Below are 14,713 nucleotides of genomic sequence, written 5' to 3' on the forward strand. Positions count from 1 at the left end.
GGCTTCCTATGTTCCCAATGTACAAGCACACTTTATTAGCCCTCTACCCAGCATGTCTCTTTATTAAAACAAAATTTATTGTCTTGTATTATAAACACAATACACATTTTATAGACAATTTAGACCATATGGATAAGGATAAAGAAAAAAGTAAAAAAGGTCAGCCAGATTTCACTACTCAAAGATAATCACTGTTCACATCTTTGTTCTTCAAACTATGATCCCAAATTTTTTTTCCAAAACTATAATCATATCATGCATATTGCCTTATCTGTTTTATTTCACCTGGAAAAATATTGAGAGATTTTTACATATCTCAAAATATTTTTGAGAATATAATTTTTAATGATTACATAATATTCTATAATATTTCATAATGGAATATTATGGACTCTTCAATGTTTTATTTTCACAATGTCTTTATACACAGTTCTCCTTAATTTTTGTATTATTTCTTATTACTTCTTTATCATAAACTTCTAAAAACTAAATTATTGGATCAAAGGATAAGAATAAAATTAGTAATACACATTATCAGTTTAAATCCAGAGAGAATAAGCCAATATTTATAGTCATTATTAAGTCAAATATTTCCTTCCACTCTGAAAAGTGCTAAACACTAATTTTTTAAGACTTTTTAAAAATTTTATAGAAAAAAATAATATTTTCTTGCTGATTTAAAAACTGATTTGGTCCTAATTATTCTAATGCCTATTGGCCACCTGTATTTCTTCATTTGTGAATAAACCTACTCATCTATGCCTTTTTATGTACTGCACTTTTTTTTCTTATTTATTTCTACACCATTTCTATTAAGGACACTTTGTCTATTATACGATGTACATATTTTTGCCAGTTTAACGTTTGCCTTTATTTTGTGTTTTTTCTTGACATTCAAAAGTTATTAATTTTTACTTTTGTTTAATTAAATAATTCACACTTTTCTTTATAATTTCTTTGCTTTTATGCTCTGTAAGAATTTCACTAAATAAAGGAAAGAAAAATAGTTAAATCTACTTTAAAGAATTCCTAAATGGGCAACTTATTTTGACGGAGAGTACTGATTATTTTTTCAATAACAGTTAAAGCATTAACCAAAAGTCATTTATTGAATTGTTCTTTTTTTCTCAATTGATTTAAAGTGATGCCCTTAAAATTAATAAATATCTCCATATGTTTGGATTAAACTGTGTACGCTTATTTTGTTCAAATGATCATTCTGCCTAGTGAGTTAGCCAGTGCAACACCTTGTAGCTTTATAATCTACTTTAATAACACTCAGCGTTATTAAATTTTTTAAATGACCTTCCTCATTTTTCTTTTCCAAAAATATTTTGACTTTCCTTGTTTCATTACTCAGATGAACCATAAAATCCTTTTTTTTAGTCACGATCTAAGGAAAGAATATCTCGTAGGAATTTTGAATTATTAGTCATTTAGAGAATTCTCTAAGTAAAACCGTCCCTTTCGCTCATGCTGTGAATCCCAGCTTAGGTTTTTCCTACTGTCTCATTTTGCCCTCATGCTCCTGGGTTCCTGAGCTCTGCCTGGAAAACGCTGCACTGAGGTGGAGCAGGTCCACGCCAGCCTGTTTCTATTTGCTCAGAGGCCGCACTGCTCTCTCTTCCTAATTCTCTCTGGATCACACTTTGCACAATTCCTTCTCATCCAGTCAGAGAAGCTCTTTTCTGAACTCACTTAGCTTTCTTCCTGCACTTTATAAAATGTGTCTGTCTCCTATACCTGTGTTTCGACTCTACCTTCATTGGCTTCCTCTTCTGAAACCTTGGATTATCCATCGTCATTCTCTTCACACCCAACCCCCTTCCCCAACACCTACACCTCAATTCCTCTCCCTGGGATCCCCTCCCACCGCTGACTCAACACCCGACTCACCTGATTCACCTCTGCTGATAAACAGACAGCTCCACGCACTATCTACCCCCTGTTCCTCCTCTGTTCCCTTCCAATTTTGCCTGTTTACCCCTTAGTTGGTAGAATTCAAAGACAGACCATGACTCCCAAGTGCCAAATCCAAAGGCTTATTTTTAGTTAATATCATTGTCCTTGATCTTTCTACAGAATCTACTTCCTCTACTTTGAAACTCCTTTCTTCACATGATCTGATTATGCTCCTACACCAGTCTGACTTCTTTATCTTTGTTCATTACTTTCTCTCTTCCTCCTTTAAATGTAGTTTTTAAAAAAGATTCTATCCTCAAATCCCCCCCTGCACTTTTTTCCTCCCTTGTGTGACTGTGCTCTGTCACTCCAGTCGTGTCCGAGCCTTTGTGACCCTGAGGACTGTAGCTCATCAGGCTTAGTCCAGGAGATTCTCCAGGTAAGAATACTGGAGTGGGTTGCCATGCCCTCCTCCGGGGAATCTCCCCAACCCAGGGATCGAACCTATGTCTCCTGTGTCTCCTGCATTTCAAGTGGATTCTTTACTGCTGAGCCACCAAGGAATCCCCTCTTCCTCCCTTTAAACAGTGCCATGGTTTTGATGCAGTCCCATCATTTCTAACCCTCAAAGAGGTCCCCCATCCAGGTATCTGGCTTACCTCAGACCTTGCTATATCTTTCTAAACTCCCCTCACCTTCTCCCCTACATATTCTATGCTTCAGCCAAAGGATTCTGTCTTAAGAGCTATTGCATCCACAAATCTCTGAATGTGCAATCAAACATAGCCTGATTTTAGCACCCAGATTGAAACAATATTCAAAAAATAATAATCCCACTATTCTCTGGCTGCAATGAGATAATTCTGTCTCTCACAGGATTCTACCTCCTTAGAGTGGGCCTATGAAATTGTCATTTTAGAGATGTAAAACTACGCACCCTACCAGCTTGATCTAGATGAAAAGTGGCAAGATGGTGAACCCATTAATTCTCAGGATGAAAAGTTTATGAATAAAGAACGAGATGTCTAAACCTCCAAGGAGCTAGTCCCAAAGCTAACAACTCAAGTAGGAATAAGTTTATTGTGAAGTGTTTGCTGTCATCTTGTTCTTTCTCTTAAGTTTGAGTTTATGCCATTTCAAAAGTTACTTTGACTCATGGTGTCAGTAACATTGTGCTACAGTACAAATGGTGCATGAGATCTTTTGCCCTTTTCCTTGTATGTATCTTGCTAACTGTAGGATTCGATCCTCATTCCAAAACAGACTTAGGTTTTGAAATGAGTAGAGTATTATTCTTTGAAGAATGTTTCACCTGTTTCACCTGTTAGGATGGAGAAATTATTTCAGTGGGTTATATGAAAACATTCATGAAGAATATTTTCTACTTGCAGAGCATTCTGCTTTTTTCAAAGAGCTATTTCTAACTTCAGCTAACCCGCAAAACAAGATGAGAAAACCAGCACTCAGAAAATTAACTGACTTGCCCAAGATAACTCAGAGAGCAAAAGGTTGAGCTGAAAGGAGACGGCTGGCTAAGTAACTTCCAATTGTCCTGAAATCTACCACCTCTTGGTCTTCCCTGGTGGCTTAGATGGTAAAGAATCCTCCCATAGTGGGGGAGACCTGGCTTCTATCCCCAGGTTGGGAAGATCCCCTGGAGGAGGGCATGGCAACCCACTCCAGTATTCTTGCCTGGAGAATCCCCATAGACAGAGGGTCCTGGTGGGCTAAAGTCCATGGGGTCACAAAGAGTCAGACACGACTGAGTGACTAAGCACACACATTGGTATATTTATATAGTCTTCTAAACAGCAGGAATTTCTTTCTCCCTGACCTCAAATGTTTGTTTGTTTTTGTAGAACACAAAGAATTAACAGATCATCCTCACTATCTAAAGGCAAGAAAAACACTGATTTGGTGATGGATTCAAACATTTCCATTATCTGCTCCAATCATGCCCAACAATAAAATCAGGAGAATTCAGGAAACCAGCCTTTTTCTATTTAACAGATTATATGTATTTCAAATAAGCAAAGGGATATTTGGGGTAGACACTGACAAGAGAATGAATATAAGCATGTAAGAACCAAAGAGAACTAAATCACACTTTTCTTTAAACTTGCTCTAGGGGAAAAAAGTCCGAACTCTTTTGAAAGGATTCCCAGGCTAGTCCCAAGTTCAGTTCAGTTCAGTTCAGTCACTCAGTCATCTCCAACTCTTTGCGACCCCATGAATCACAGCACGCCAGGCCTCCCTGTCCATCACCAACTCCAGGAGTTCACCCAAATTCATGTCCATCGAGTCAGTGATGCCACCCAGCCATCTCATCCACTGTCGTCCCCTTCTCCTCCTGCCCTCAATCCCTCCCAGCATCAGAGTCTTTTCCAATGAGTCAACTCTTTGCATGAGGTAGCCAAAGTATTGGAGTTTCAGCTCCAGCATCAGTCCTTCCAATGAACACCCAGGACTGATCTCCTTTAGGATGGACTGGTTGAATCTCCTTGCAGTCCAAGGCACTGTCAGGAGTCTTCTCCAACACCACAGTTCAAAAGCATCAATTCTTTGGCATTCAGCTTTCTTCACAGTCCAACTCTCACATCCATACATGACCACTGGAAAAGCCATAGCCTTGACTAGACGGACCTTTGTTGGCAAAGTAATGTCTCTGCTTTTTAATATGCTGTCTAGTTGAGTTGAAGTCGCTCAGTTGTGTCTGACTCTTTGCGACCCCATGGACTGTAGCCTACCAGGCTTCTCCATCCATGGGATTCTCCAGGCAAGAATACTGGAGTGGGTTACCATTTCCTTCTCCAGGGGATCTTCCCGACCCAGGGATCAAACCCGACCCAGGTCTCCCGCATTGGAGGCAGATGCTTTAACCTCTGAGCCACCAGGGAAGCCCAATATGCTGTCTGCTGCTAAGTCGCTTCAGTCGTGTCCGACTCTGTGCGACGCCATAGACGGAAGCCCGCCAGGCTCCCCCATCCCTGGGATTCTCCAGGCAAGAACACTGGAGTGGGTTGCCATATGCTGTCTAGGTTGGTCAATATGCTGTCTAGGTTGGTCATAACTTTCTTTCCAAGGAGTAAGCGTCTTTTAATTTCATGGCTGCAATCACCATCTGCAGTGATTTTGGAGCCCAAACCTAGTACCAAAGGTCATTAAAAACTGATGCTTTTCCACATGGTCACATTTGATTATCTCTTAAGTAGTTCATAAGCAAACATAAAAGCTTCAGGATTAAGCAATAAGAGGGGTCTTCATCAAAGTGCTATCAAGTAATTGGTGGGATTTTTGCCACATGGATCTAAACTTATGGTTTCCTAGAAACTAATGCAAGAACTAAACTGAGCTTATAATTGACTAATAATGATCTCATATGGCCCATGCAGTCTTACCACTTTTTCTTTTAATTCACTGTGGGGCCAGATTGAAAACAAGTATAACAACTCATGAGCTACCTGCAGGTATCCTGGAAACACTGAAATGGAACCTGTAACTCTTCACCATGGGGAAAAAATAAGGCTGCTTTAATAGAGAGTTCCAACATGTCACCAATCTACAGGGAATAATCCAGCATTCACTTCTTCTGTTTGATTAAAGCCATCTTCTTTTTGAAAGACTAGTGCAGCACCAGCCCAGTACACTTGGGTTGTTTATTGTCGGCTTATGACAGGGTCACACCAGGTGTCCCAGGGTAAGAAATAAGCCATTTTACAACTGTCAGATGACCAGAGTTGTAGGATCACCCGTTTCTAAATTATTAGTAATGGAATTACCAGATATTCCCAAGTCAGAATTAATTCTGGAATACTTGTGAATATAGAGGAATGATGCAAGAAGTAAATATGTCTCGAGAGTTATAATCTGATAAGTCAAGTATTACAATTAAGAGTAGCAACAAGGTTTGGCACTGGAATTAACAAGGGTAGATCTCCAGCCATTATCTGGCTGTGTGAGGCAAATCAGGTGCCAGTAAATTGAGGGGCAGGGTGGTTAAAGAGGGTTGATTAGTGGCTCATGTTAATTACCTATAATGCTCAGAATAATATTCTCTTTATTTCTTGTCATCACAGAATTCTACAAAATAATCGCTTGAGTTGTATTTTCTTTTTGTGGACAATCAAGACAGAGTCAACAGTATTCATGTTATCTATTACAACCAAGAAGTAAAAACTATAGTTTAAGAAAAATTATCTGCCATTATATTGTGACTTGACAACTTATCCACTATCAGATAAAAACAAATTAGTTCTGGCAGATTTGGGACTTGGCAGTTCAAAATATGAATAGCAAATGTAAAAGCATGAAAATGGCATTACTATTATGTTTTAAGAGGATAATACACCTTTAAAGGGTGCCAGTGATTACATACTGTAAACAACTGCTGCCAATCAATTTAGAAAGTGGCAGGCAGCATGTCAATATAACACGGCAAATTCCATTCAACCAACCTAATGCTTCCTACTCAAGTCACTACTTCTTAACGGGAGCAGTGGGGCTGGATATCATCTTTGCACTTCATAATCTGTTTCAAATTGCAAAAACAGACTACAGCACGGAGAACGCAGGGCATTTCCAGGAGTCCTCTGAAATCTGTGCAGTAACAGTCTCTAAAATCAAAATGAATCCTGAATGTTAAGGTCACTTTCTGACCCTATCCTGCAGCAAACTGAGTGCGCTCACAACCTAGTCAAACTGGACTTTAATTCCTAACTGCTCCACCTCTCCACAGAATACACTTGCAAACTGTGGTCATGTGGAATGAAGAAATGGAAATTTTCTCTATGATCTGAATGAATATTCACGGGTTTCACTAAACAGCATTTAATAGCACTCTATTCTTGGAGTTTTTAAATAGCTGAATATTCAGATATGCACATGCCTATTTTCTTTTATTCAAGGGTCCTAAATTCTCCATTTCCTTGAATTCTTTAACGTATTTTTAAACAATTATACTTAAGAGTGATATTTTATGAAATTAGATGCTAAACTTTGAGCTAATCATTATTTTAGTTTCTTTTTGATGGTAATTTAATAAGCATTTCATTCTTCAATCTCTCTCAGTTACTTATTTTTTTTAAATGTGTCTGTCAGCTCATAACTCGTAACCTGGGACTTAATTTTCTAAGTGTATCTCAGCTGAGATAAATGGGATAGTCTGATATACTTTTTTTTTTTATTATTGGAGTATATTGCTTTGCAATGTTGTGTTAGTTTCTGCTGTATAACACAAAGTGAATCAGCTACGAAACTGAAAGTGTTAATCACTCAGTCGTGTCTGACTCTTTGAGACCCTATGAGACCCACCAGGCTGCTCTATCCATGGAATTCTCAAGGCAAGAATACTGAAGTGGATTGCCATTCCCTTCTCCAAGGGGTCTTCCTGACCCAGGGATCAAACCTGGGTTTCCCGCATTGCAGACAGATTGTTTACCATCTAAGCCACCAGGGAATCAGCTATATGTATATATACATAGCCCCTCCCTCTTGCTGCTGCTGCGTCACTTCCGTTGTGTCCGACTCTGTGCAACCCCATAGACAGCAGCCCACCAGGCTTCCCTGTCCCTGGGATTCTCCAGGCAAGAACACTGGAGTGGGTTGCCATTTCCTTCTCCAATGCATGAAAGTGAAAGTGAAAGTGAAGTCGCTCAGTCATGTCCGACTCTTAGCGACCCCATGGACTGCAGCTCCTCCATCCATGGGATTTTCCAGGCACGAGTACTGGAGTGGGGTGCCATTGCCTTCTCTGCCTCCCTCTTGAGCCTCCTGATAAACTTTGAAATGTCTTGACCAATTTTTGCGTTGAAGAAACTACACATCTCAGCACCCCATGAAAAGCCATTGCTGCTGCCACTGTACTGGGGACTTTATCTCAAAGTTATTCATAATGTGGACAAAGGCTGCTGAATCCCAAACACATCAGGTTTTCACATGCAGAACCCCTCATAATCCAATTCTAAATACCAGACTGGGACTACAAGTAAAAGGTTATGACACAATCGCATGCGTTGTTTCTTTTCCCCTCAAGAGAGACAAAGTAAATTTAGTTGCAATTTCATTTCTTCTAGAGGAGTTTCTAGGATTCAACATAACATTAAATTTTTACTCTGTCTCTTTAATTCGAGAAATTGTAAAAACGACGACAGATGGCACACAGAACTGACTTATGTCCTCTATTCTTTACTGAAGAAGGGAGTGCATGGAAACTTTGATAAAGGCAGAAGCTACAGTATGCAGGTCACTATTAAAACCATCCAGTGACTCTTTGGACAGTTAAGGAGCAGAACATTCAGGCTTCCTTTTTTAGACATTCTTGAAAACCAACGCTAAGGTAGCTTGCCAGTGGCGATCACAGCCCTGATGTTCAGAACCCTCCTGTCCCAATAAGAACATGATGGATGTGCCATTAGCTCTGAACCTCCGCAACCTCTGAAATTACCTCTCTTCCCATCCCAATCTCCCGCCCCCCACCCCTCAAAATCATTATGAAATAGGAAGAACACTCAAGCTTACAGTTAATTGGAAACATTGCAAGAGAAGAGGAATGCTTAGGACAGCATGTCCACGGGAAAATAAATCACCCAGTATTGTTATTTAATGCATTGTGACATCATTTCCTGAAATTAAACAGAGATGACACCAATTCAGACGATCTCCAGTATAAGGTTCCATTCAAATAATTCACAGATGTTTTCTCCCGGCAAGCAGGAAAACATTGCAAAGGCTGAGGCCATGGGCGGCCTCCCTCGGCTGCATGTTTGCGGGAGGCTCTTTCTGCTGGTGTTTTTCAGCTGTGTGTTCTGCACAGGCGTCTCCTCACAGGCATGTCTCAGCCCATGAGCCTCACTCATATTCTGTGCACATCTGTATCCCTGAACATGAGAAAGGCCATCTTTCACTGTGTAAGTAAGGCCAACACTTTCTATTTGGTATTACGTTAGCCGATAGCAATTAGTATTAAAGTAGATGGATCTCAGAATCATGAGGGCACTAATTTCCAAGTAGAAATAGCTAATGTCCCTGAAATACTGATTCAATTAACCATTCGAGGCCCTTAAAAAGACGTCTAACGATGGACATTATCCCAGTGTCTCCATGGATACGCCTGGTGGAAATGGACAAGTGGAGAAACTGGGGTGGAGAGGAAGGCAGCACCACATCTACCACCCATGCTGATTTCATGAGGTACCAGAGGCCGTGAGCTGCAGGAGTCCCCAGCACACAACCAGAAGCCAAAGCACCTGACGTCTGTGCCACACATTACAGCTTACAAACTGGTCGCATCATCTGAGCCTCACAGCCCCCAGCCACCCAAGTAAAGCACATGTCTACTCTTCATTTCATAGGTTTGGAAATAGGTTCAGAGGTTGAATCACTCACCCAAGATCACAGAGCAGAAACCTAAGCCTAAAATTTCACATCCAGTGACCCTGTTTACAAACCCACACTGTGCTGTCTCTCAGACAGCCTCGACTTGAATGCTCCAAGGAAGCAGAGACTAGAGTCTGTTCATGTACTGGGACCCTTATGGGAAGGGGAGGTTCTCTACAAAAAGGAGGCCCTGATGGAGGCATTATGAACTACACCATAGCCATTTTCTTCTCTACCTCCCACTCCATCCTGGAAGACTCACCAAGATGCTCTGGCTTTCCACGGGCACCTGGACTCTCTGATGAGAGCACCTAGAACCACTGACGAGCCATCTGATGTTTGTGTGCCTGTGTGCTAAGTCGCTTCAGTCATTACTGACTCTTTTGTGACCCCTTGTACTGCACCCATCAGGCACCTCTGTCCATAAGATTCCGCAGGCAAGAATACTGGAATGGGTTGACATACCCTCCTCCAGGGGATCTTCCTGACCCAGGGATCGAACCTGCATCTCCTGCATTGACTGGCGGTTTCTTCACCACTAGCACTACTTGGGAAGCCCCATCTGACATTTACATGACTCTAGAAGGCAGAAATTAGACTATGTTATCTCCTGCTGACTTGTTTGGCCAGGTCAGTCTCTCTATCTCACAGAGTCCCAGGAAGGTATGTGATCATTTTGGTTGCCCAGTTCTACTGGTCAAAGTCTCCTGGTAGCTATTCAACCAAATTAAAAGATGAAATTATAGTTGCTTTCCATTATATACCTATTGCTTTCCATTATATACCCAGGCATGGAGCTGAAAAGTTTACATTGTCTCATTTAATGCCTGCAACAACCCTACTGAGTTGGTTCTAAAATTATCCCCATTCTATAGATATGGAAAGTGAAGTCCAGAGACCTCAGTGCTCAAGATCAAAAATCTACTGTGCTGCAGATTTCAGACCCTGTGCTCTTAACCTTGACACTGTATCACCTCCTTGAGAAAAGAAACTATCTGGATCTATGTAAGATGAAGAGAAACAGTTAAAGGGCAAAATAGTCTAGACTTGCCTTCCTCTTTCTCTCATTCTCTCTTCTGTGTGTGTGTGTATGTGTGCATATACACACATACAATAAAAAATTTGAGATGACTGGATTGACTGTGATATGGTCTTGAATTCACTAGAGAAGAGATATCTTTCTCTATTAACATGGAACTGTATTTATTCATAATTTGGGTTCACTGTCTCTGTGAAACAATATACTTTAAATCACATTTTCATTACTCAAAACAGACCTTCACAAAATCCCATGAAACAAACTCTAATAGGCAAGGAGTGAAACCAGCAAACACCTGAGAGACAGGCTTCATTCCACAGCAGAGATATGGCAAGAGGCTAAGCATTTTGCCATGAACAAAGGGCAGAGTTTTTAGAACCTGCAGTTTCCAGGAGGCTGCAGGATATTGTATCACTTTGAAATAAATTTGCTTCTGATTCTGTACACATAGCTTTGAAAGAAGTCCCACATCTGCTAAGGGTGAGCTTTATCCCTATGTTTTCAAATAAGAAAAACTGTAGTCAGAAACGGGTATGAGCAAGTGGTGTCTTTGTGTGTGAGCACTTCCTGTTTTCATTCCATGATCAAATATATTCTTTGCAGCACAACCAGGGGAGCTCTTGAAGGTGGCAAGTGGAGGTGCCTGAGAGCCTCATTGAGTACACTAAGGGCTTCTTGGCGTGGAGGAGTTTTTCATGGTTAAGAATAAACCGTCAGCCCGGGTATTATTTCTTGCTGTTTCTTTCTTTAACTATCTTTGAAGTCAAATAAAAACAGTTGTAATGGCAGGCTTACTTTTATGATATCATAATCTCCATGTGTTAGGGAAAAGAATACACTTCCCTAGGATTTCCCTACGATTTTTTGCCATTGGGTACTTTCCAGGAAAAGCACATACATTCCAACAGATTCTTTCCTCCATCTTCACTAGATTTCTTAGTCTGAGAAGCCAGGCAGAGCCGTCCACCAATAAAAGAGGGGTAAGAGTAACATATGACACATTTCGCTGGTTGAATTTCTAAAAAGTATTTACTTGGATTTATTTCCTTAAAATTACTGGGAGGATTTAAATATGTGGATTTATTTCCTTAAAATCATTGTGATGTTTAAAGGACATTCTGGAAATTGGTAGTTAGAAACTAGAAACTAAGTATTTAGCTTCAGACTAAGCAAGTTTAAAGTGCTTAACTCAATATGGAAATTCCTCAATTCATCAAAGAGTTTGGTTTATTACGGCCACCTTGGATTTAGTTTAAATATTTTCCTCAATATCATCGATTAGCTCTGAGTTTATTACCTCCTCCCCTGAAGCTGGCGGTGCACAGGAATTTGAGAGAGTGTTTTAACTGTTACAGTTGTAGTGGAACTTGTTCTTCTAAGAAAACGGAAGGTTAATGATTTTTGTCATATTGAGACTAAGACTTAACAATTGCTACAGTTGGCCTTTGTTGAGGTGGGGTTCTTTTTTCTCTGGGCCTTTTGAGGTATTCAGAATAGGTGACAATAGCTTGCAGTTGAGAACATATGTAGAGAGACCCCTGTGGCTTATTGGGAAAAGTTGCTCCATGCTGGTTGGGTGTTTGGAAAAAAAAAAATACAACCAGAGTTCTTTTATGTTCTGCTAGTTAATGAATGCATGAATGTCAAAATGGGCCAATGGCCCATTCAGGGGGCAAAGCCTCAGCAACCCCCTTCTTTAAGAACACATCCTGAGATCCAAAATACATTTGCTTAACAAATTAAAATAATGAGATAATTCAATTAGCTTCTTTTTTAAAAAAGAAAGAAAAAAGGGTACATCGAGGATTATTGTAATACAAGAGTAGGTCATACTGCACAAAGGGGAACAAACCAGTTTGAAATAATGTTAAAGAGACTAATAATGAAGGAATGCACATTGAATCATGCACTTGTAAAGAAATTTACATGAAATAATAATTTAGACTACATCTATTTTCAGTGAGCTAGAGCCAACATTTCACTTTGAAAGTTGAAATTAATTAAATGACAGAAAAATATAGTGGGGCATCTCTATTTCCAAGGACTTCCTCATGCCTGTTAGTGCATAAGAAAAGGGGTCTAAATTAACATGTCGCTAGTTAGGGGGCTCTGTTCTTAGTTTCTGCACTAGAATTATAGCTGAGTAAATCTTTCAGCTCATTAAAGATTGGAAAGTAAAATTTTAAGGAACCATCCTCATCAAAGTTACTGAACCTCTTCTCTGCAGCTGGGGTGATGCTGGGATAAAGAGGGAAGATGTTGTCAAAGGGAAAGCTGAGGAGAATTTCCTTACATACAAGGGAGGTGCAGGAAAGGCTGGGGAGAAGAGCAGAGAGAGAGATGGACAGACAAAGCCGGTGGAGAAAGTAATAAAGGGGCATGGTGTAAAAGAAGGTTGTGGGGAGGAGAAAAAGAAAGCCCTTAATGGAAAATAAAAAGGAAGTGGGGTACTGAGAGGAGAGGATGACCAGGGAACCTGGGGCAGAGCCATGCTCTGACAGCTCTGAGTGTAACCAACACACGAGTACGGGAAAGCAGACTGCAACATGCAGATCCGTTTGAAAAATGGAGAAATGGCAGGTCCAGAGAACTTAATGGACTTAACTGAGGTTCATCCAGAACTCCAGAAAGCTGAACTCAAAATGTCAGTTTCCCAACTCTCCGGCTCAGGTTCTTTGTCTTCTCTCCCCACTATAAGGACAGGTATTAATTAAAATTTTCAGCTGGACAGAGAATTCTGCACAAAGCCTCGTGCATATTTATCTAGATGAAAGCACCCTCGGGGTAGGGAGAAGGTACCCAGTACATAGTACTGAGTGAATAGTACAGCCACAAGGAGCACCCAGGGATCAATAGGTCTGCACAATTCCTCACCTGCAGTCAGGGTGCACAGTGGGTTTAACCCAGGATGACAGGGAGGTGGGAGGTAAGACACCAACTGGCCAAGCAAGAGGAAGCTCGGGATACTTGGAAGAAGATTCAAGGCACAGACCCGGGTGCTGAAGGAAAGAGTTGGCTTTAAGAGAGAAGTGTAGAGTAAGTCTTCTCTATTTGGAAAGGTTGTGGGAGCAGGCAACTTTTAAAAATAAGTAAAGCAAACAGCACTTTGCTTCTTCTATTTCCTCCCTTTGACACTGAGCATTTTGATGGCAGAGGTTGTAAGATTGATATGCAACTGTTCATGGTGATCATGATTCTAGCAAAGTCATCATAATGTGTAGAAAGGGCACTGAGCTGGGGTCAAGGAAGGCTTGGGTCCTGATCACAGCTGGACCTTGAGCCCATCACTTTCCTTTGTGGGTCTGAGCTTACTGGTTTGTAAACAAAGCAGCTGCATTTTCTAAGATTCTGCTGTTCTATAATGTTGGGTTTTTTTGACTGAGGGGCTGAAAATACATGGGGATGTTTGCTTGAAAAGTAATTGCTGAACTCTTTACTTTCAACCAAGGAATGCTGAGCACACAGGGAGACAGAGGGAGGAAATCAAACAGGTGAGCTGGTGGGAGAAGGCAGTTGCCCGCCATCTACTCGCCCCACCCTGCCTTTCTTACTTGCTACTCTAACCAAACAAACCTTCAGTTAAAAATGAGAAACCCCTCCTCTCGCACTCATTCGACTTCCAAATTAAAAACATTTTACAGGTTAGTAAATCTCCAGCTGAGGTGATGTAGCAAAGAACAGCTGTGAAGTAATTTTGATAATGATGAGAATAATAACCACATGGCAAGGTTCAGGGCTTTGCTGTTGCAGCTTCAGTGCTCTTGAATAGATAAAAGTGATTAAATACTCCTGATTATCCCTGACCAATATGTAATGGATTTACAGCCCTTTCAATTAGTCAGTATTTGCTTAGGACTCATTATTTTGTCTTTGGTTAAGTAATCAGCCCAGAGACGGCATGTTCGGTCTAATTCCTCTGAGCCCAGCCAGTGCAGGGGCCTGACCTTTGAAATGGCCATAGCTGCGAGGCAAGAATAACCACTGCCACGGCAGCCTCGTTGGTACTCCCAGCTAATCCTGACACCACCGGCCAGATCGATACACCTTAGTTTGCTACTAATGTCCTTACATCAAAATGGCCGATTTAGGAATGTGAATCTATCGTGTTGCCTTCCCCGCTGTGCCCCACCCCTCGCCCTTTGGAGCCCTGCTGGAAGAGTCGCTCAGCAGCCACCGCCATAAATAAACGTGGAACCTTGTCCTGGACTCATGACACTGTAACTAATGTCATTCAGCATGGCAACCCACAAGTTGGATAATCAAAGACCTTCAGCTTTCAATGTGCTCCTCTATTTTTAAGCTGCAGCCTAAACAGAATGGCCTGAAAACAATCTTATAGCAAGAAACAGCCTCTGACATCTTTACTATTTTCCCAGAAGTTTCAAACGAAGAGTAAAA

The 14,713-nt window shown here is 40.8% G+C and overlaps 1 protein-coding gene across 8 annotated transcripts in view; it reads right to left on the reverse strand.

Moving 5' to 3' along the window:
* The window catches only part of MEIS2 (Meis homeobox 2), a 224,135-nt gene that overhangs the window by 143,780 nt on the left and 65,642 nt on the right, over positions 1 to 14,713 (reverse strand). The window lies entirely within an intron of this gene.

This window comes from Bos taurus, chromosome 10 (assembly GCF_002263795.3).
Source record: "Bos taurus isolate L1 Dominette 01449 registration number 42190680 breed Hereford chromosome 10, ARS-UCD2.0, whole genome shotgun sequence".
Classification (NCBI taxonomy): Eukaryota; Metazoa; Chordata; class Mammalia; order Artiodactyla; family Bovidae; genus Bos; species Bos taurus.